This window comes from Balaenoptera physalus (genome assembly GCF_965194825.1).
Source record: "Balaenoptera physalus genome assembly, chromosome: X".
Classification (NCBI taxonomy): Eukaryota; Metazoa; Chordata; class Mammalia; order Artiodactyla; family Balaenopteridae; genus Balaenoptera; species Balaenoptera physalus.
The window spans coordinates 4,193,750-4,218,801 of record NC_138903.1 but is presented as its reverse complement, the minus strand read 5'-3'; the positions used below and the strand labels follow the sequence as shown (position 1 = coordinate 4,218,801).

The window sequence follows — 25,052 nt, the reverse complement described above, 5'->3', positions numbered from 1 at the left end:
TGCAGTGGACACAATAAAACAAGGACAAATCAAAAGGAGGAAGCATCTAGACATCCCTGGAGTAGGTTAGCAGCGTTTGGATGAAGGGGTGATATTTAAAAACTGAACTCCAGAGGAAATTGATGGGGCAGGGGCTTGAGCGGCGCTGGAAGAAGATGGGAAAGTTGGAGAAGAAATAATTAAGTGGGGAGGGTGTGGAGTTATGAAATGAGTTGGCTTATCTGAAAAATGGGATTTTTTTTTTCCTGTAAGAAATAACAGAGGTAGGAATAGGGCCACATCTTTATCCTCCTGACGTTGGGTTCTTCCACTTACATGTGGTTCTGTCAACGCCTGTTACTGCTCTGAGCAGAGAATCCCTGAACTAAATCTCTATTTGACCTTCATGTGCAGGCTAGTCGGGACTATATTGATATTATTTCAAGCCATTGGTTCCCATGACAACTCCATTTTCCCCCCAAATAATTTATTCGCCCCCAATTCTACAACATAGCTGGGCATGGCCATTTAACCCAAGGGGCCTTACAAATTATTTAAATCATCTTAAAATGTAATGAGCTCTCATTCACTTAGGCTAAGAACATACTTCATGTGACCTGTAGAAATTATTTTGTTGAGCTGATGCATGTAGGGAGGTGCGATAAAAGCAAACTTCTCCAGCCTCTGGGGGAGTTGTCTCAGCGAAGAATAATTCCTGGAAACATGGAAAAGCTACAGGGCTCTTTCACATAAACGACTTCTTGCAAAATAAGAGCAGTTGCAGCTTAAAGTAAGTCGTTCTTCCAGTGTCTGTATCTCCCATATTTATTTTCCTGAAAACTCTGTATATTCTCCTGAGAGAGTGACTTTCACGGTTACAACCAGGAGTAGATGCCTCTAAATTTGCACCCCCTGCTGCAAAGCAGACATCTGGACAAAATAGCACCTGAGAGATTGGTCAAGGATTCTTCCATGAAGTCATATTCTAGAGTTGAAGAGTTCTCTACAATGTTAAGAGGTGCAGTCATAGAAACTTATCTTCTTTGCTTCTTGAATACTAAGCCAGCACTTGTTATTTATCAAGGATGCTACAGATTGGCTGTGCTGGGTATGATACTACAGATGTATGTGCATCTGTGGGTTTATTGATTTTATTATAGAATGCCCTGGGTATGGCTGTGCTGGGTATGATACTTACTACAGATGTATGTGCGTCTGAGGGTTATTGATTTTATTATAGAATGCCCTGGGTATGGCTGTGCTGGGTATGATACTTACTACAGATGTATGTGCATCTGCGGGTTTATTGATTTTATTATAGAATGCCCTGGGTATGGCTGTGCTGGGTATGATACTTACTACAGATGTATGTGCGTCTGAGGGTTATTGATTTTATTATAGAACGCCCTGGGTACGTGAACTAGGAATGCATTTTAGAATTCAGATACGCGGGAATCCATTTGAGTAGGGAAGGTAGGTGAGAGCAAAAAGAATCAGCATGTGAAGCTTATGATGGAGAGGTGATAAAGCAGGACCATTGATCTGTGTATTGTTTACTGGATAAGCCAGAGTTATTAAGGCAAAGAGCCCCACTGGTTGAAGTTGCTGTCTTATCTTCCAGGTCAGTACTCTCTGTAGCATAGCTGTGTCTTCGTTCTTCGGGTGGTGAACATTTGGCTGTCTGTTCGGGAGATACCAAAACATAGTTCCCATTTGTGAAAAAATAAATATAAAATTTCAACAACGTATTACGACAACATTTATTCTAGTTTTATAGGCACCTGCCATCGCTGGCAGTTGTCAAAATATTGGAACTCAAATATTAGTGGCATGTCTCGCTTGAAAAATACCGATTCTGCGTTTCTTGTATTATGCTGTGTACATTATTACGCTAGCATAGCTGTGGAGTCAGCTGCTGCCTCTTTGAAGTCCCTTCACATTTGCTTATTTTTTTAATACGTTTCTTTCTTCCACACTTTTCCCAAAGGATGGGTGATAATAAATCATTATGATTTTATTTATTAAATTTCTTGCTCTTCTTAGCTAAGCTCTGCGATTGCACGCTCATAATCTCATGCCAGAATTCACTGATTTTTTTTTTTACTTTCAGTTTTGAATCAAAAATGAATTGTATTGATTCCCAAGCACTGTCATCTACTAGCTTCAGTTTTCAATAAGATGAGAGATTTTATTGACTCTGAAATGAGAAGAAAATTCACAATTCTGTCAAAGAATTTGGAATTTGAGAGTGTGTTACTTCCACTCCCATTAAAATTCTTCACTCCATAATATGGATTGAAAACCCACAATGTCGTTATAAACATTAAACCATAAATTATAACCATTCCATTTTGTGTGAATATGATATAAATTACAAAACAAAGATTTTGCATTTTATATGAATGTTATGTAAATTATAAAATAAAGCTTTTACATAAACATTATATACATTATAAAATTTATAAGCACCCTAGTACTGAGCATGGGTCTTTGTGGCTCACAAAACGTGATAAGAGGGAACAGGCTTCAGAGAAGGGAGTGCAGGTGTAGCAGCTGGAGAGCAGCATCGCCTTGGGGAAATAATCAAAATAACGTCCCCTTAAAGGCACGGCCATCTAGGGAAAAACGGAACAAGGAGGGAAAATTGATTCCCCTTCCCAACGCTACCACCCCACCACAATCATCCCTTAAAAAGACCACAGTTTAGAACAGTCACCGTAGAAAGTGATGTAGACCTAGAACCTGTGTTCACAAAATGCCGAGGAACAGGAAGAAAAATCCAACGAAACAACAGTGCTGTCAAATGAAGACAGGAGATGTGAACCAGCTGGTGAAAATTCTCACTACAAGCAGAAAAGTAAAAGGAGCAAAACTCTCCAGCACATCCTAATCTCAGGAAATTCCAAGACAACAATATTTCTACAGAACCGCAGTGTGGTCATGGAGCTATCCCCGGTCTGGCAAACTCCTCCGCAGGTCCCCAGTTTTCTGGTTTCCTGAGGACGATCTCTAACAGCAAGAATGCCCCTGCACGCAGCCAGAATTCCAGGTGTCGGTGGTTCCATTGGTTGGCCTTTAAGCCTCTCTTTTTCTGAAAGATGACGCTTCTCCAAACACAAAGCATGTCCAGCATTTGAGGAGAAAATCCAAATATGTAAAACTCAAAGTTGTCTCCTGTGGTTTTTAGCTAAAACGTATAAAACTAGGCAACAAGGAATCTTACTCCATTCCCCTAATGCTTATCAGAGAAGGAATGTCACAGCTGCAGAAGTCTTGAAAAGGAGATGCCGGGTATTTCCAAAGTAATATTTGATAAGAGAGAGTTTAAGAAGCAAGACAAGGAAGTTATCTTACTTTATTCATTGTGCATCTCTGAATGGATTCTGGGCGATATATGACTGATAATTATTGAATGTTTCCCTGTGACTAATTCCAGTTACTCTCCCTTTTTGTGCTTTCTCCCTCTTCCATATGAATAGTTCTAATTACCATTTGTTTCTCTCTCGCTTTCTCTCTTTCTTCAGAAAGTCTTGGTGTTACCCACAAACACTGCAGTTCTTTCCCCATGCACCTCTAGTTCTACGAAGCCTTGAGAAGTTCCTGGCTGCCTGGGTAAGTTTCATCATATTCACCCATATTTTACTAAAGTGATGATGGCAAAAGGGAAAGAGGACCCAGTTGAAGGGTGGCTACAGTGATGGGCAAAGCCTCTGGTGATGACCAAGTAAGACCGTAAACTAGGACATTCAGCGATGATGCTGATGGTTGTCGGTGAGACAGCACTTCCGTCATCTTTGTGTGTAATTGATGCTGTGATACTCCTGATGGCTCCTTAAATATGAAGTCTCACGGGAAACTTGGGAAAGTAACGTGCAGTAAAAGGGACTCCAGTCATGGCTGGGTCTTCACTCCCTATGGGGAGTTCAGACCTCAGTCCATTCCCTCGTCAGTCCATCAGAGACTCTGACGGTTACTCACATTGAAAGGTTAACTTGAGACTAAAATGACTCTTAGCTCTGATTCTCATCCATATGATAATATGCAAATAGACATTCCTTTATAAACACATGCTTTAAAAAATTAAATGGAATCATTATTGAAGACCAGTTTATGATATGCACATTCCAATTCAATTTTATATAAATCTAAATTCTCTATAAGTTTTATTCGTTTTACAATACTGATTTAAGACACATTTGTTGAGTGTGTACTATGTGCTAAGAACAAACTATTCCTAGGGAAACCATAATTTTTTTAAAAAAAGCCTTCTTTCTTTTGTAGCTTGACATTAGTTGAAAGTTGTGAGAATGCTACAAATCAGCATACCTTCTGTCCAGATTTATCTAGTGTGATATTTTGCCCCATTTGTTTTATTTTTGCTCTTCAGTATCTTAGTATATTAAGAATATTAGTCCTTTAATCTGTAATAGTGCAAATATTTTCTCCTCATTCATTTTTGATTTTATTTATGGAATTCTATACCATGTGAAGGTTGTTTTTTTTTAATGTAGTCAAATTTATCAATCCCTTCTTTTATTAAATCTGGGCTTTGCATCATTGTTAAGAAAGCCATTTCCCTACACCCAGCTCATAAAAGAATTTTCCCACTTTTTCTCCTAGTACTTTTGTGGTTTCATTTCTTTTTACATTTAGATCTTGGGTCCACTGGGGATTCATTCTTGGGTATGGTGTGAGGAATGAATCTAATTTTTATCTTCTCTCAAACGGCTGCAGACATTTACAATATAGCCATTCATTAAAACATCCATTATTCCCCAAATGATTTGAGATCCAGCTTCATCTGATATATGAAGCTTCTATATATCCCTTGGTCTATTTCCCTTATTTTCTACTCCATTCCATTCCATTCTTTGTTTTTTTTGTGCCAGTTCAACATCACCATCATTATAAAGATTTTGTATATTCTAATATCCAGTGTAACTCCACCCCCCTCATAGATCTTCCTTTTCAGTATAAAAACGTGCTTTCTTTTTTCTTTACAGCATTTTTTTTATTGAATATATTTGACGTAAAACATTGTGTACATTTAAGGTGTACAACTTGTTACTTTTGATACATTTATATAATGTACTGTGATTGCCACTGTAGTGATATTTATCACGTTACATAATTATAATACAATACTGTTGTCTATATTTATTATACTGAACATTAAATCTCTGTGGCTTATTCACTGCTCATTGCAGGTTCGTAACCTTAAACAACATCGATCTTATCCCCCAACCCCATCCCCCGGTAACTGCCATTTTACTCTCTGATTTTTACGAGTTTGACATTTTTAGATCCCATGTATAAGATTAATCATACCATACTTGTCTTTCTCTGTCTGATGTTATCTCACATAGCATAATGTACTCAAAGACCACCTGTGTTGTCACAAATGGCAGGATATCTTCTTTTCTCTTGGCTGAATAACATCCCATTGTTTATATATACCAGATCTTCTTTATTTATTCATCTGCTGATGGGCAGTTGGGTTGTTTCCATATCTTGGCTATTGTGAGTAATGCTGCAGTGAACAGGGAAGTGCATATATCTCTTGGAAATAACTGTTTTCACTTCCTTTGGGTATACTCCCAAGTAGTGGATTGCTGGATCATATAGTAGATATATTTTTAATTTTTTGAGGAGCCTCCATATTGTTTTCTGTGGTGATTGGATAAAACATGCTTTTTTAATGAAAACAATCAGAATTGGTGGGACCCTTTAGGTCCAAAACTGCTGTTGAACTTGGAAGCTTAAAAAAAAAAAACTTTAGCGGCATCAGCCTACCCAAGCGCTCTTCAATCCACTGACGTCCCTCTGAATGCATTTGTATACATCCATGGGAATACACACCCATGTTCTATATTTGCACTGTACAAAGGAACAGCACTACCTTGATTTCTTAATTACTGATGACACAGGCTGTTAAATTTCTCTGTAACTGAACAGAACGAGCATTAGGGTTTTAGGTGGAAATGCTGTAGGATTGTCTTTTATAAACAAACGAAGACATGATAGAGAATTATAAGGCTTGCTGATATTCTATTCCACTGTCAAACCAAGGTAATTTAATGTTCAGTTAATCTCAGGAGGAGGGACGTGCTGTCTCATGTAGTCCCCTGTTGCCAATATATATGTATTATATCAAGTAATAACCTCATCTGAACTGTAATGAAGAAGAAGTACATATTTAGCCAAACATTCTGTTTCCAAGTAGCCCATATGTCTAGAACAGATATTTCACAAGAATTTTTAAATGTGTAAGAGAGATTTAGAGTATGTTTTTCGCTGTAAAATATACTCTTTTAAAAGCTCTCATTAGTTTATTACCATAGGTAAAATTGATAATGAATTGTTATTAAATAATTTTGAAAATTCCTTTGCAATTAAGATGCTTTAATTCTTATTTTTAATTGTCCCAGTCAATGGATCATTAAAAGCTTTCTGATAAATTTTCTGTTGACAATGATTAGGAATGCATAAATGCAGTAAAATCCTGACTAATGGAATGCCACTGATCAAACCCCAAAATATTTTCTTTTTATTTAAAGAGATTTATAAGGAACAGGAAAATATTTTAGGGTTTAAAAAAATCAGACCCTAAAAAACCAGGATGCCTATTTTGTACTACTTCCTAGTCTTTTCAGTTTTCTTTACTATAAAAAAATTGAGACTGAATTTTATTCTGAAAATATTACAAATGGATATATATCATTAATGAATTGTCATTAACATATAGAATGGCCATATTTTCTTTTTTTAAAAAATTAATTTAATTAATTAATTTATTTATTTTTGGCCGAGTTGGGTCTGCATTGCTGTGCGCAGTCTTTCTCTAGTTGCGGCGAGCAGGGGCTACTCTTCATTGCGGTGCGCGGGCTTCTCATTGCGGTGGCTTCTCTTGTTGTGGAGCACGGGCTCCAGGTGCGTGGGCTTCAGTAGTTGCAGCACACGGGCTCAGTAGTTGCAGCACGTGGGCTCAGTAGTTGTGGCGCACGGGCTCTGTTGCTCCATGGCCTGTGGGATCTTCCCGGACCAGGGCTCGAACCCGTGTTCCCTGCATGGGCAGCCGGATTCTTAACCACTGCGCCACCAGGGAAGCCATAGAATGGCCGTATTTTCATTTTATAAATATATCTTAGTTTCTTTTGTAGAATGATATTAATTGTATTTGATCTAGACACATCATTAAAAAAAAAAATTGGGGGTCATGCTGTGCATCACGTGGGATCTTACTTCCCCGACTAGGGATTGAACCCGTACCCACCACGTGCAGTGGAAGCGCGGAGTCTTAACCACTGCACCACCAGGGAAGTCCCTAGACACATCATTTTAGAACATATGGGGGGCATGTAACCCAATAATGAAAAATACATTCATAAAAACAAGTTAATCTTTTTACGCTTATGATTTACACAGTTGGAAAATTGCTTAGATAGTGGAATAAACCAATAAGAATATGAAAGAGCACATTTTCAATTGGGTATTTTTTCAGAAAAACTATGATTAGCCTTCCTAGTTTCATTCTTGTTAAAGATGCTTATTAGATCATAAATGTCTTAAGCCAACAAATTTAAAGGTAGATCAAATAAAAGTGTCTTATGGTACCAGGCTAATTTTGGACAATTTAGCTGCTTATATTTATCTGCACCATATTTTGCACCTGTCCTACTGAGTTTTGAGTTATTCTGTCCTCTGGCCCGTCATCTACAGGACACTGGATTGGAATTAAGGGACGGATTTCTTGTTCTGAATCAACCTCTAATGATCCCCAATTACCAGTGCCCTGTTTTCTCACCCGTAAAATGACATGTGGGCTGGTCAACATCCAAGACAGTGGATTGGATTTGTCATCAGGTAGAAATGGCTACATCATATTCTTTGCTGAGAAGGAATGAAGGCTTAGCTGGAAACAGTATTGATCATTTAGTCTACATGGGGGCTGAAAGATGATCCAGTGGTGTGCGCCCCAAAAACCTGCTCCTGATGACCCTCAAATGTTGACTCTGTGTGTGTGTGTGTGTGTGTGTGTGTGTGTGTAGAAGGGAAGTTTGCCGTATATGTGTAGATTTATTCCTCAAGTACCTATTCTGTTCTGTTGATTTGTTTCTCTGTCTTAATACCAATATTATACTGTCCTGATTTTCATAGCTTGAATAAGTCTTGAAATCAGGTAGTGAGAGACCTCCAAATTGGTTCTTCTTTGTCAAGTTTTTTTGTTTTGTTTTCAGTTATTCTAGGTTCTTTAAATTTACATACAAATTTTAGAATAAGTTTATCAATTTTGACAAAAAGATATCCTGCTGAGATTTTGACTAGGATTGTGTTGAATCTATAGATTGATTTGGGGAGAGCTGACATCTTGGCAATACATAATGTTCCAACCCATGAACAAAGTAACCTTTTCATTTCTTTATGTGTTCTTCAAATTCTCTCAGCAATTTTTCTGTAGTTTTCAGTGCACAGGTCTTGCACACCTTTGTCAGAATTATCCCAAAGTATTTCCTACATTTGATGCTGTTGTAATTGAGGTTGTAGTTTTCATTTCAGTTTTTGAGTGTTCATTGCTATTATATAGAAATATAATTTAGATATTGATCTTTTATCTTAGAACCATGCTAAATGCACATAATAGTTCCAGTAGTTGTGTATATGTCGTGGGATTTTCTACACAGATGATCATGTCATCTTCAAATGCAGTTTTAATTCTTCCTTTCCAATCTGGAGGTTTAAAAACTTTTTTTCCTTGTTTTACTGGGTAGAATCTTCAGTGCATTGGTGAATAGAAGGGCTGAGGGTGCCTCCGCACACTGTCTGCTGAGCCGAAGTGTCGGACACAGCCATTTCACACGAGAAACCCTGGTCTAAAGGGTGCAAGGTGCAAGACCTCTGCACTCGGCACCCTATGAGCAAGTGAAACTACACTAAGCACAAAGGAAAAAAAAAAAGACTGGCCTCCTTGGAGAGCAAGCATCAAGTGCAATCCCTCCGGTCCTATTCTTGAACAGTGGACACGTTGTTTCAAGGGCACTGATGACTTCTTGATACTTCAGTGGCTGGCCAGATATGTAGTTGGATCACATCCTGAGGTGACCCTGATGGGGCATTCTGTACAGCCGTGTGGCTCACAGGGTCTTGGTGCTCCGGCTGGGTGTCAGGCCTGAGCCTCTGAGGTGGGAAAGCCGAGTTCAGGACATTGGACCACCAGAGGCCTGCCAGCCCCACATAATATCAATTGGCAAGAGCTCTCCCAGAGATCTCTGACTCAATGCTAAGACCCAGCTCCACTCAACGACCAGCAAGCTACAGTGCTGGACACCCCATGCCAAATAACTAGCAAGACAGGAACACAACCCCACCCATTAGCAGAGAGGCTGCCTAAAATCATAACAAGTTCACAACACCCCAGAACACACCACAGGATGTGGTCCTGCCCACCAGAAAGACAAGATCCAGCCTCATCCACCAGAACACAGGCACCAGTCACCTCCACCAGGAAGCCTACACAACCCACTGAACCAACCTTACCCACTGGGGGCAAACACCAAAAACAACAGGAACTACAAACCTGCAGCCTGCGAAAAGGAGACCCCACAGTGTTTGCTTAACACAGTAAGTTAAGCAAAATGAGAAGACAGAAATACACAGCAGATGAAGGAGCAAAGTAAAAACCCACCAGACCAAACACATGAAGAGGAAATAGGCAGTCTACCTGAAAAAGAATTCAGAGTAATGATAGTAAAGATGATCCAAAATCTTGGAAACAGAATGGAGAAAATACAAGAAACGTTTAACAAGGACCTAGGAGAACTAAAGAGCAAACAGACAATGACGAACAACACAATAAATGAAATTAAAAATTCTCTAGAAGGGATCAATAGCAGAATAACTGAGGCAGAAGAACAGATAAGTGACCTGGAAGATAAAATAGTGGCAATAACTACTGCAGAGCAGAATAAAGAAAAAAGAATGAAAAGAATTGAGGACAGTCTCAGAGACCTCTGGGACAACATTAAACGCACCAACATTCGCATTATAGGGGTCCCAGAAGAAGAAGAGAAGAAGAAAGGGACTGAGAAAATATTTGAAGAGATTATAGTTGAAAACTTCCCTAATATGGGAAAGGAAATAGTCAATCAAGTCCTGGAAGCGCAGAGTCCTATACAGGATAAATCCAAGGAGAAACACACCAAGATACATATTAATCAAACTATCAAAAATTAAATACAAAGGAAAAATATTAAAAGCAGCAAGGGAAAAGCAACAAATAACATACAAGGGAATCCCCATAGGGTTAACAGCTGATCTTTCAGCAGAAACTCTGCAAGCCAGAAGGGAGTGGCAGGACATATTTAAAGCGATGAAAGAGAAAAACCTACAACCAAGATTACTCTACCCAGCAAAGATGTCATTAAGATTCAATGGAAAAATTAAAACATTTACAGACAAGCAAAAGCTAAGAGAGTTCAGCACCACCAAACCAGCTTTACAACATATGCTAAAGGAACTTCTCTAGGCAGGAAACACACGAGAAGCAAAAGACCTGCAATAACAAACCCAAAACAATTAAGAAAATGGTCATAGGAACATACATATCAATAATTACCTTAAATGTAAATGGATTAAATGCTCCAACCAAAAGACATAGACTGGCTGAATGGATTTAAAAACAAGATCCGTATATATGCTGGCTACACAAGACCCACTTCAGACCTAGGGACGCATACAGACTGAAAGTGAGGGGATGGAAAAAGATATTCCATGCAAATGGAAATCAAAGCTGGAGTAGCAGTTCTCATATCAGACAAAACAGACTTTAAAATAAAGACTATTACAAGAGACAAAGAAGGACACTACATAATGATCAAGGGATCAATCAAAGAAGATATAACAATTGTAAATATTTATGCACCCAACATAGGAGCACCTCAATACATAGGCAAATGCTAACAGCCATAAAAGGGGAAATCGACAGTAACACTGTCATAGTAGGGGCCTTTAACACTCCACTTTCACCAATGGACAGATCATCCAGACAGAAAAGTGATGTGTCTCAGGGAGATCAGCTCGGTGCTTTGTGACCACCTAGAGGGGTGGGATGGGGAGGGTTGGGGGGAGACGCAAGAGGGAGGGGATATGGGGATATATGTATACATATAGCTGATTCACTTTGTTATACAGTAGCAAGTAACCCAACAATATAAAGCAATTATACTCCAATAAAGATGTTAAAACAAAAACACCAAACAAAAGGTTCAGACTCAATCTTCAGTAATTTCATAATTTTGTAAGGGTGCACAGAATCATGTAGAGATGAACAGTAACGGATAAAGGGCTTTCACAGCTGTGACTTCAGCCGGGATTGACGAGAAAATGCTACTGGAGGGAGAAAAGGAAAATGAATATTTATTAATAGAATAAAGTGTCAGGGCCTTAAAATCTAAGGAGATCCATCATTTCATATTCAAGGCTGGATGCTTTCAAAGCAGAAGGTTCAATACAATGACCCCATGGCTGAGCCATAGACCAGAAAATTTCACAGGCGCTGCCGTCATTCGGACCATGGGGGACTCTCTGGAGATGTTATTCCCGTTTCATCCTCTGTTAACACCACCTGAACAGGGCAACATCACATGAGTTATCACTTCAAGAATGCTATGACAACAATTGCCTTCACGTTTTAGGATACGCACAGCTATGTGGTCTGGTCATTCACCCAGAAATTAATATATCATGTCTGCATACTTCCTCTGTATATGGTAGTGACAGTCTCTGTGCTGACAGCTTCGGAATTATTAGTAAGATTTTTTTCCCTCCCATGACTTCATCAGTTCTGCCCTGTACCTTATAAGTGCAGTGTTTAGCCAACCAACAGAACCTCTTCAAATCTTCTTGCATATTTTGTCCCCATAGATCCCCTTCCCTGTGCTTCTTCTATTTCCATCAGTTAAGACCCAGAAAAGACTGTTTCCTTTTGGTGAAGTGTTACTCACTGGACCTGAACATCTTAAAAAATTTAAAATCAGGAATCCAAAAAAAAATAAAAAGTGCTGAGAGCAAACATACTTGGCTTGTTTCTGATTTTATGGGTGAAGAATCCACCATTAAGAATGCTATTAGTTGTACGTTTTATGTAGATGCCTTTTATTGTGTGGAGGACTTGCCCTTTTTTTTTTTTTTTTTGAGCATAATTAAAAAAATTAGGACTACATTTTGAATTTCAACAAATTTTTTTGAAAATATCAAGATGATCTTTTTTTCTTTTTTAACTGGTTAATAGGACATTGATTTTGAATGTTAAAACACACATTTTTGAAATGATCCTCCTTGGTCACGATATATTATCCTTTTTACACTGTTTTAATACACTTTGCTAAACATGCATTTAGAATTTCCAACTCTATGTTTATGAGGAATATTGGTCTGTAGTTTCCTGTTCTGTGCTCTGTCCAGTTTTGTACAAATAGTATATTTTCATTTTTCCGGTCGTATATGGCAGCATATACTATTGTTGTCATGTTTTAGTTTTACATATATTATAAACTTCACAGTACATTCCTCTCATTTTTGTTTAAAGCATCATTTTTTAAAAATTGGGGTATAGTTGTTTTACTATGTTGTGTTTCTGCTGTACCGCGAAGTGGAGTTCCCTGTGCTATGCAGCAGGTTCTCATTAGTTATCTATTTTATACATATTAGTGTATATACGTCAATCCCAATCTTCCAATTCATCCCACCCCCCCTTTCCCCCCTTGGTGTCCATACATTTGTTCTCTACATCTGTGTCTATTTCTGCCTTGAAAACTGGTTCATCTCTACCATTTTTCTAGATTCCACATATATGTGTTAATGTACGATATTCGTTTTCCTCTTTCTGACTTACTTCACTCTGTATGACAGTCTCTAGGTCCACCCACGTCTCTACAAATGACCCAATTTCATTCCTTTTTATGGCTGAGTAATATTCCATTGTATATATGTACCATAGCTTCTTTATCCATTCATCTGTCAGTGGACACTTAGGTTGCTTCCATGACCTGGCTGTTGTAAATAGTGCTGCAGTGAATGTTGGGAGGCATGTGTCTTTTTGAATTATATAAACCATCAGTTATTTTTAAAGATATTTAAATAAGAAAAAAAATATAGGTTTATCAAGGAGCTACTATTATGTTCTTCACTCTTTTATGTAAATGCAGATGTCCATCTAATATCATTTTTCTTACGCCTGAAGGAATTCTTTGGACATTTATTGTAGTGCTGGTCTGCTGGTCATGAATTCTTTCTGGATTTGTATATATGTCTTTTCTCCACCTTTGTTTGATTTAAAGGTATTTTTGCTGGGTATAGAACTGTACGTGACCAGTTTTGTTGTGGTTTTTTAGTACCTTAAATATGTTTGTTACATATTTAAGAAGTCTAAAGTTATTCTGATCTTTGTCCTTTATACAAAACATGTTTCTTTCCTCTGGTGCTTGTGAAGACTTTGTCACTGGTTTTGAGCAATTTGATTACGATGTGTCTTGGTAAAATTTTTCTCGTTTCTTGCACTCAGAGTTTGTTGAGATTCTTGGATCTATATAGGCTTCTAGCTTTTTTTAAGTTTTGAAATTTTCTGGCCATTATTTATTCAAATTATCTTTCAGTTCTCTTTCCTTTGTGTATTCAAACACCAATATATAAGGATACTTGATGCTGTACTACAGTTAATTTATGCTTTTTTTCTGTTTATGTACAGTTGACCTTTAAAGAACTTGAGGGTTAGGGGCACTGACTCCTGGGTAACCCCCTATAACTTTATAATTGGCTGTCCATATCCATTGTTCTGCATCTGCTGATTCAATCCACCAAACATCATGTAGCACTGTAGTATTTATTGAAAAAAAAAATCCACTTATAAGTGGCCCCCAAACAGTTCAAACTCAGGTTGTTCAAGGGCCAACTGTATTTCATTTTGGATAGTTTCTTTTGCCATGCTTCAGATTCTCAAATATTTGAATGTATTGATAGAACATTGTAGATTTTACCACTTTGGAGTGGAGTAATTATTATTCCTATAAAAATGTTAGGTTTTATTCTGGGCTGTAGTTAAGCTATTTGGAGGGAGATTGATCTCTTCAAGTCTTGCTTAGCACGTTTGGCCCGCAGACCCTGAGCAGTGCTCAGGCTGCGGTGAATGATTTCCTTCTTACCAAGGCTGCACCTTCCTCAACACTCTACAATGTCTTATGGTTTGTGGGATTTTTTTCCCTTCCAACTGATGGGGACAGGCAGTATTTGTGGTCTTCTGTGAGCACTGAGCAGTGTCCTACCGAGTCCTTTTGGAGGGGTATATCCCTGTCCGTGGGTCATATGCATGCAGTGTGTTAGTCATATGTGTTCGCTCGTTAGTCCTCTGCTAAATACCCGGCGGGGGGACCCTGCAGTCCTTTGGGGTTCTCTGTGCAGCTCTCGCTTCTCCTGCAAACTCTATCCTGACAACTCTCACTGCCTTGTTCTCTCTAAACTCTCAGGTCCATCACCTCAAATCAGGGCGTCTGCTGGGTTCTGCCTGGATCTCCTCCTTGCACCGTGACCTAGGATCCCTCTCCGTGCAGCAGCTTCACCACCAAAGCGCTCATCTCATTTATTCCCCATCTTTCTGGAATCACTGTTATCCATTCATTGATATCCAGTGTCCTGAAAGCCATCGCTTTACTTTTTGTTTCTGTTGGGAAAGTAACTCTCCAAGAAGTAGAAGTCTTAACTTCCTACACCTCAAGTTATATAATTTCTCGTTAGGAGAAGACCTCTGTAACACTTGATCTGGCTATGAGGATTATTGACCTTCTGTATTCGAGAGCATTTTTTACGCCAATAATATTGCCACCTGGCTACTTTCCCAAATGCAAAGATGTATTTGCTACTGTCTTCAGGCCCAGTTTCCCTTGGTTTTAGAGAAGGAATGTGGAGGAAGGGTTAGGAGGCTATAGAGTCAGGGTCCAGAATCTATGGGTTTTGTATCATGGCTCCCAGACTCACCTGCTGTGTTCCACTGGGGAACTTCTCAAAACTTTCCACGCCTACATTTTCTTATGCATAATGTAAGAGTAACAGTAAAACTGCCTTTTAAGGCAATTGTGAGCACTGTTTGTAAGACATTTGGACCAGTGGCTGGCACTTAATAAGTACCACGTATGGTTGTTAAAAAAAAAAAAGGTAAATCCAAAAAGGAATTACAAATGTTGCAGCGAAATAATGGGAAAGTACTATCTGTGATTTCAGGAACCATTATGTAGACAAATAGCCCTCTCATTCCAGTTGTAATGGTTTTATCAATAAATTATGCTTAAATCTTTTATAGCATTATATCACATCAGTATTTTTTTTAAATGAGTCATCTTGACAAGACTGAAATTAAATCATTAATCTTATTTTTAATTCAGAATTCTAATGATACTTGCTACTAAATACATAGAGTAATTACCAGCCCTCCAGCTACTCACTAACAAAAGAAAAAAAGAAAAGGGTTTTTTTGTGTTTGTGTGGAAAAAGGATGACCATGTACTTAAAAGGGAAATGTTAAATGACCTGACGGAAGAATCAGGTGAGCGTCCAGAAACTCAAACATTTGGTGGATTCAGGAGAGCACATTTTCTAAGGTTTGCTGTTTGAAATGGAATGTATAGCAATTGAAACTGAATGTATTTCATGTGTTTCCCAGGAGGGCAGGACAGAATGGTGAGGTTTCCCAACCATGATGGTATAATCCAAATGTGGGAAGAACTAGGGGTAGCATTTTAATTACCCCTTCACTTTCTTTTTTTTTTAATTTTTTAATTTATTTTTATTTATTTAATTTATTTTTTTAACTTTTCATTTTATACTGGAGTATAGTTGATTAACAATGTTGTGTTAGTTTCAGGCGTACAATGAAGTGATTCAGTGATACATGTACGTGTATCTATTCTTGTTCAGATTCTTGTCCCAATTAGGTTGTTACAGAACATTGAGCAGCGTTACCCAGTCACTTTCTGCCTTGAATCCTTTTGCATATAAAGCTTAATCCTGCCACCTCCATAACTTTTTTTAATTCCAATTCAGTGGTTATAAAACAGCATCATCCAGATGTAGGATACTTGTGGATTTAGAAGAGACATGAGTTCAAGTTACTACATCAGGTGATCAGAACTGGACACATGGGTTGGGAAAACAGGGTCCTACAGTGGGACACTTATTTGGGCATTTTCTCTTGTCTGTATTCTGAAAGGTCAGTGTTCTTGGAGCAGGAAGTTTGGGTTTATGTAAGTTCTGATTCGCCAGTCTCAAGAGGCAAGGTGCTGGTTATCGAATGCTCCGTGAGCTCAGAGAAATAGGAGAAGGCAGGCGTGCCTTTGTCATGTGTCATCTTGACTTTGCTCAGTGGCATCTCCCAGAAATCCCTTTCCTGTGTGACTCACCGCAAAGGAGATCATCCTTGGGGCGGGGGGGGGGGGGGGTCAGGAGGGTGGGAGGGAAGCAGCAGCCATTGTGCGCGTCACCCCCATCGTCTCTGATCTGCTGACTCACCGTGTTGGTGTGGAGCGGCTGGTGGGTCTACACGTCCTCTGCTTTCTCCGGCTCCTCCCGCAGCTTCTCCAAGGCACAGGTCAGGCGTGGATGGCTGTCAGCTCCCTGAGGAGGGGCCCCGCGTTCTGCAGGAAGCCCTCATCGCCAGGGTCAAGGCAGCAGTCATGACCAGCGTCGGTCCACCCTTGTGTGGTTCCACTGGCGCTTGTGGGCTCAGCCTGCGTCCCGTCCCTCCCACCCGGGGCTCCTCTTCCCTTCCTGACTGCTGCCCTGTGGGCTTCCAGCTGCAGCTGGGCGCGTCGGACGCGGAGACAGCAGCCTCATGGCAGCAGCTCGCCCGGCTCTGCAGTGGTGTCAGCAAAGCTCTGGAACAAATCCCTCTAACCGTGTGTAACTCTACGATGCCTGCGACTGGATGGAGAGAAGTATAGCTTATACCTATAATCAGTTTACCTGTATCTATAGGATATACTGGATAGGGAGATGTATATGTGTGTGGTGTGTGTATATATGATGTACACATAAAATATAGAGAATATATGTGATACATAGATACATGGATATGCCTTATATACATAAGGTTGGCCAGAAAGTTTGTTCAGGTTTTTCCGTAACATCTTAAGGAAAAACCCGAACAAACTTTTTGGCCAGCCCAATATTTATATGGAATATATGTAATATCTATATCTTTCTATATCCTATATATATCCATCAGTGTACGAATCTACATATCTATAGATATACCTCTATGATTATATATTATCTATCAATATATTGTTGATATTGATACCATCTATATGTGTATCTTATATCAAAGCTCTGTAACAAAGTTACATGCATTCTATATGGGGTGTGCTTCTGTGATAGCACCCTGATTGATTTTCAGGAATAGAAAAAAAGTAAGAATCACAGTCAACATATACATAAGCGTCATGCCCCGGCAGTGAGAATAAATACCTTCCTTTCATTGCAGTGCATCTTGAGACTCTTGTTAAGCCCACACATCGAATGAAAGTATGCACCGGGGTGGGTTTTTTCTTCCACGATTTCGAAAGAGAAATGATCGCCAGTGGAGATAGCGCTGGGATGCTTTAGTTTAATAAGTAATGAAAAGAGAATTGCTTTTGAGTGTCTGAAGAGTGAATTTTTTTCATGCTAGATAATATTCTTTAGATTCATTGGTTTATAGTCTTCAAGAAACAACAAAGAATAGGATTTTCTTCCTACTCCTTTAAAAGTAAACACATGGTAAAATGAATGCAATCATGAATTATAGATTTGTTTAAAAGAGCCAGAAATTAGATAATGAGAGTGACTGTCTTTAAAGATTTTTATCTTTCTGCATTTCTTAAAAAATAAGAGGAAAAAAATAAATAGGGATGCCCATGTCTTTTGATCAGGAAGTAGCCAGAGATAGAAGGTGACAACTCAGCGCCTCATATTTCCAAAGAGGGGAGTCGCTTGGCTGGGATTCAGAAAGGCAAATCCCTTTCTTTTCTTTTCTTTTCTTTTTTTTTTTGTTCTATTGTTGTGGCAACTTTAAGTCCAAAGTTTGTCTGTCATCTCTGACACACGTCTCATGTGTCCTAACACCAAAGATTGATGATGCTTTAATATGCACGACAGTTCCTACAAGACCAGAATAGCTAGTCAGATGTTTAAGAATGGAATCCCCAAATCTTCAATGTTTCAGAGAATAGTTTCCCTTAAAGAGGTGCGTCTCAAATTTTAATGGGCACATGAGTCACCTGGGAAACTTGTCCAAATGCAGATTCTATAATAGATAGAAGAGGCATCCTAAGGTTCTGCATCTCTTACAGGCTCCCAGGCAGTGACAATGCTACTGGTCCAAGAGGCATACTTTTTAATAGCAAAACCTTAAAGACCATGGATTCATAAGTTCCTTAAATGTGTTTCTTTTCTTTTTAAATTTTATTTATCTTATTATTTATTTGGTTGCACGGGTCTTAGTTGCGGCTGGCAGGCTCCTCAGTTGCAGCTCGCCGGCTCCTTAGTTGTGGCATGCAAACTCTCAGTTGCGGCATGCATGGGGGATCTAGTCCCCTGACCAGGGATCGAACCTGGGCCCCCTGCATGGGAGTGCAGAGTCCTAACCACTGTGCCACCAGGGAAGTCCCAATGTATTTCTTTTTAAGTGAGGGGTATGGTGACTAAATTATATCATAAGTGGTATCTTCAAGACATATTTACTTGCCATTGTAGGGTGGCACTGCTTTTATGAATGTTTTAAACTTTTTCTCAGCGACTTCACAATAAAGGAGTTGGGATTGCGATGAATAGTTTGGATATTCTTTACTTCTACAGCTGACTTAGATGTGCATTGCAAAGCTTTCTTTGTAATTGATGGTACAATGTGTACCTGTTTTCTTCAATTAAGGAGCCAATTTATCTACCTATCCCCATGCAGAATTTTCAAGACTAGGGTTTAAAAGAAATGGTCAAAAAACATGTTTGATTTTGAAACACTCTTTAGTTACATCCCGACACCCCAAAGTGAAATGGAAATTTAGCAATTATTCTCTTAATTCAGAGCCCAAGCCATGTTGAGACCTGAATTATGAGGTAAGGTTATTTTGACATGAAACAAATTAACAGCTGAAGGCTTAAGAAAAAAGCAACAGATTGGCCATAGAAAAAGCAAAGGGGAAGAAAGAAATGTGCTTTATAAAAGACAAAAGACAAAACAAATTCACAAACAACAGTGATATTTAGAAACAAGGTAACAGATTAAGAATAAACACATATGAAATCCAGGCTGCTTCTATAATCTGTTGGTGATTTAAATTTAAAGATAACTCTAAAAATGCCTTTGTAAAGACGGAAGTTCATCATTTGTTTTCTTTGAAAATGTAATAATGCTTCCATGAGTCCCATAATTACTATGGTATTTTGCAAGCAGTTGGCAGTAAACACAAGATAGAAAAAAAACTGATACTTCTTTAAAAAGTGGTGATAATATTCAAGTCTGTGTAATGGTAATTGGATTGAGGATGTTATTCATTAATTAATTATCCTTTATTTTTCATAAAGGATCACAGAGAGCAAATAACCTGTGATGTATAAATTTTTAAAATATGTATTTTTTCTTTTTAAAGGGTAAAGAGAAATGAGATTCTAGTATGGTGCCCATTTTGGGGATGCAAGTATGTGTAAGATTTGAAAATCAAAGACGTGGTACTAATTTTCAATTTAATGGCATGACGCCACCTAAACCGTGGATGACGTGTTTGAGCCTATCTTTCAAGCAATCACACTATCCTGCGTAACAGCCAAGGTTCCTTCTACCTCTTAATTCTATGGCTTCTATTCAGTAAGCCTGCGATGGGATCTGAGAATTTGCTTTTATAACAAGTTGCCAGGACCACTTCCATATTGCTGATGTAGAGACCACAGTTTGAGAACTACTGTTTTATATCATAGCATCTCCAATTGGTTGCTTAGAACGTTCTTACCTTTTTTGTGTGTTGGTGTGTGTATGCAGGAATTAATTACCAATTAGAAGTGCTCAATTTTCCTCTTCTTGCTCTTGTATGATACAAATTATAAATACATACCTATGTGCGCTGTAGAAGAAAATAAAGGGAAAAAAAAGGAAGAGAAATGGCTTCAATATAAGCAGAAACCTTCCGTTGCTTTAGAAATACATTAATTTGTAGCTGAGGCTTCCTATCGAAGGAAGAGCTCCTAGAAAAATTTTCAGAGGATTTGTAACCATTTAAGAAAAAAAGATGCTTAAGATCTGATTACATCTTAAAATGAATTGATGTTGCCCCTTCTAACATACCACTTCTGCTATTAAAATATTCCATTTTCAATGAAGAAATCTGGTATGATTCAAGGTACCATGAAGGACAATCAATTCTTACATCTCTTGGCCCCAGGGAATTCACAGCAGGGGTTGTATCCAAAAAATCGTCCTGCCGAACAAGACTGAGGAGGCCATGCCCGATGCCATGTATCTGGATATGTGGCAGTGGCCCATCCTGATCCGGACTGATTTCTAGAGTTTCGTTCCTTTACAGAAAGGGGAGTTTTCTCATAGGGGGATAGAAACGGTTCATGAATTTACTGGCTTAAAACAACACAACTTTATTATCTTACATTTCTGGAGGTCGAGATTCTGACGTGGGTCTCGCCAGGCTAAAAATCAAGGTGTTGGCAAAATTGTATTCATTTTGGAGGCTCTAAGGGAGAATTTACTGCTTTGTCTTTCCCAGCTTCTAAAAGGCGCCCCCATTCTTTGGCTCAGGGGGACCTTGCTTCATTTTCATAACCAGCAACAGAAGTTGGATTCCTTCTCACTTTGAATCACCCCCTTGCCCCCCTCTTATCTGTATAAGATCCCTGTGATCACGCTGAGGACACCAGTATAATCCAAGATAATCTCTCCAACTCAAGGTCCTGAACTTAATCAAAATTGCAGAGTCTCAAAAGTAAATGCAAAGTCTCTTCTGCCATGTAAAGTAATATATTCACACATTTTCGGGATCAGGGCACAAGTGTCTTTGGGGTGACCATTTTCCTGCCTGCCACTAACTAAAACATAACCAGCCAGTCTTAGGAAAGAATGAAATAAGGCCATGTCTTTAATCTCATCCCTTTCCCAACAGATTCTAGTAGGATATGGCAGGCTTTGGCAAACAGCAAGTGGATTCGTTTGCTTCACATTATCTCATTAATTCATTTTTGCTGGCTTCTCTCCTGATAAATGGTGTTCTGTAGATCCATGAAAGAAATAGTTGGCAAAATTAGCTGTCACCTCTTACCTCATTTGACTTCTATTTTGGATAGAAAAGAGGCTGTTGAGAAGAGACTGCCTATAATTTGCTTCATTCTTATTTTTAATTTACATAATTTTTAATATATAATTTTATATAACTACAGTTGATTTATAATATCATGTTAGTATGTGGTGTACACAAAGTGATTCAGTTTTATATATATATATATATATATATATATATATATATATATATATATATATATACACACACCCACACACACACAATATTCTTTTCCAGATGTTTTTCCATTCTAGGTTATTACAAGATATTGAATATACTTCCCTGTGCTTTACAGTAGGACCTTGTTGTTTACCTATTTTATACATAGTAGTTTGTATCTGCTAATCCCAAACTCCTAATTTATCCCTCCCCTCCACCTTTTCCCTTTGGAAACCATAAGTTTGCTTTCTATGTCTATGAGTCTGTTTCTATCTTGTAAATAAGTTCATTTGTGTCATATTTTAGATTCCACATATAAGTGATAGCTTATGATATTTATCTTTCTCTGACTTACTTCACTTGTATATATGTATTTTTAATCAAAATTGGATCACACTGTACATACTGTGCCTTTCCCTGTTTTCCTCAATATATTCTGATCCTCCATGTCAGTTTAGAGCTCTGTCATTATTGGATGAGTACAGAGTATTCTGTTATATATCTGTGCAAGTGTATATAGGAAATAAATATCCCCTCTCCTTGACACTCAAGTAGTTTTCTACATATTGTGGTTTTTTAAAAAATTTATTTTATTTATTTATTTTGGCTGTGCCGGGTCTTAGTTGTGGCATGCAGGCTTCTTAGTTGCAGCATGAGGGATCGTTTAGTTGCGGCATGTGGACTTCCTAGTTGTGGCATGCAGACTCCTTAGTTGCAGCGTGTATGCGGGATCTAGTTCCCTGACCCGGGCCCCCTGCATTGGGAGCGCAGAGTCTTATCCACTGGACCACCAGCAAAGTCCCTATATGTTGTTTTAACTTGACAAAATATCTTAATGTCTTAAACGTGTCTCCTTAATTTTTCAAAAATTTCTTCAATAATCTATAAAACATATTCATCCAAGTGGATTTTAAAACATTTCTTAAAGTTAGTACTTTGATATTTTGAATGAATTTGCATTAATTTGCTTTCAGTGGAATTCATCTTTATAATATTAAGACTTTCCTAGACCTGCAGGAGCTATCTCTCCCTATCTAGTCAGGGATTTTTATTCAATCAGGTCTTTTTTTTTTCTTTTTTTTTTTTGTTCTCCCTCTGAGTTAGGAATCCACCTTTCTTCATATAGATCCAGAAACTTATTAATTTTGTTCCTCTCTCTATTTGTAGCTATTGTAACATTTTAACATTATGTTTCCTAACTGATTATGGGTTGAACATAAGCAAACATTGATTTTCTGTTTTATAATAGTTAACAGTAACATTTTTTTAAACAGTGAACTCTTTTATCACTGGGCTTCATCATGAACATATATCATTTTGACTATTTTAAGTTGAGCCTTTTGGTCAAATATTAGACCATCTTCATATATCAGTGATTTTGCTTCTCCTATCAGATGTGTCCCATTATCATTTTCTGAAGAAAAATTGTAAACAAAAACAGAGTGAGAATTCTTGTCATATCATTGATTGACATTAAGGGAAAATGTCTGGTGTTTCACCTTTACCATGACTATACTTTTGAAATAATTATTTTTTGAAATCATGTTAGGAAGTTTCCTTCTCTTGCTATTTTATTAAGAATTATTAGGTATGGCTATTGAATTTTATCAAATTTATTAATGTTATCTAATTTGTGAAGGAAACTGCTTACTCTTTCTGCCATGTGTCATTTATACATTGAGCTATATATTTGGATTTTGGAATATTGACCTGCCTTGCAGTCCTGAAATAAACCATGTTTGGTAATGACATTGTTCTTTTAATGGTCTTATTACTTTCTCTATTCGTGGAAATTTGTAAACACATAGGAATCCTGTGCTTCTTCAAAATTTAAAACAACTCATTACCATATTGTGACATAATTCTCTGACAGCCTTCTCAGTTCCTTTTGGAGTCATTGGTCTAAATCATGGGTCTTCTTGAGTCAATTTTGATAATTTATGTTTCAGCAAAAATAATACCCCAATTCATCCTCATTTCCAAATGTTCTATAATATGTGAAAGATCTTTGATAAGTGTTTTAATTTCTCTATTTGATATATAATTTTCTTTCCTCTTTTTGGATATCTGTTAAGTTTAAAAAAGACTCTTTTATAGTTAAATATCTGACGTTATAGTTTGTCATTTATTCCCTAGAAAGTCATACCTTATGTGTCTGTTTTTGTGCCACTACCATACTGCTTTGATGACTGTAGCTTTGTAGTATAGTCTGAAGTCAGGGAACCTGATTCCTCCAGCTCTATTCTTCTTTCATCAAGATTGTTTTGCTGTTCGGTGTCTTTTGTGCTTCTGTACAAATTGTAAAATTACTTGTTCTAGTTCTGTGAAAAATGCCATTGGTGATTTGATAAGGATTACATTGAATCTGTAGATTGCCTTGGGTAGATTGGTCATCTTAACAATATTGATTCTTCCAATCCAAGAACATGGTATATCTTTGCATCTGTTTTGTGTCATCTTCAATTTCTTACATCAGTGTCTTGTAGTTTTTTAAAGTACAGGTCTTTTGCCTCCTTAGGTAGGTTTATTCCTAGGTATTTTATTCTTTTTGATGTGATGATAAATGGGATTGTTTCCTTAATTACCCTTTCTGATATTTTGTTGTTAGTGTATAGAAATGTAACAGATTTCTCTGCATTAATTTTGTATCCTGCAACTTTACCAAATTTCTTGATGAGCTGTAGTAGTTTTCTGGTGGTGCCTTTAGGATTTTCTGTGTATAGTATCATGTCCTCTGCAAACACTGACAGTTTTAATTCTCACTTTCCAGTTTGGATTCCTTTTATTTCTTTTTCTCCTCTGACTGCTGTGACTAGGACTTCCGAAAATATGTTGAATAAAAGTGGCAAGAGTAGGCATCCTTGTCTTGTTCCGATCTTAGAGGAAATGTTTTCAGTTTTTCACCATTGAGCATGATGTTAGCTGTAAGTTTGTCACATATGACCTTTTGCAGCAACATAGATGGACCTAGAGATTATCATACTAAGTGAAGTAAGTCAGCCAGAGAAAGACAATATCACATAATATCACGTTTATGTGGAATCTAAAAATGATACAAATGAACTTATTTACAAAACAGAAATAGACTCACATAGAAAACAAACTTACGTTTACCAAAGGTGAAAGTGGGGGGAGAGGGATAAATTAGGAGTTTGGAATTAGCAGATACACACTATATATAAAATAAACAACAGGAACGTACTGTATAGCACAGGGAAATATATTCAATATCTTGTAATAACCTAGAATGGAAAAGAATCTGAAAAAGAATATCTGAACCACTTTGCTGTATACCTGAAACTAACACAACATTGTAAATCAACTATACTTTAATAAAAATTTTTTTAGATGTTTAAAAGAATCATATCTAGCTTGATTTTTTTTTTAATTTTTAAAAATATTTATTTATTTATTTATTTGGTGGCATCGGGTCTTAGTTGCGGCACACGGGATCTTTGTTGCGGCATGTGGGATCTTCATTGCTGCACACAGGCTTCTCTCTAGTTGTGGCATCTGGGTTTTCTCTTACTTGTGGCGTGCAGGCTCCAGGGTGTGTGG

At 37.8% G+C, this 25,052-nt stretch overlaps 1 protein-coding gene across 3 annotated transcripts in view; it reads left to right on the top strand.

Moving 5' to 3' along the window:
- Positions 1-25,052, top strand: part of LOC309652438 (neuroligin-4, X-linked) — a 901,103-nt gene that overhangs the window by 470,337 nt on the left and 405,714 nt on the right. For all 3 annotated transcript variants that reach the window (XM_082446221.1, XM_082446220.1, XM_082446218.1), the window contains one exon: positions 3,504-3,591. The gene's annotated coding sequence lies outside the window, so the exon portion shown is untranslated. The remainder of the gene's footprint in view (positions 1-3,503; positions 3,592-25,052) is intronic.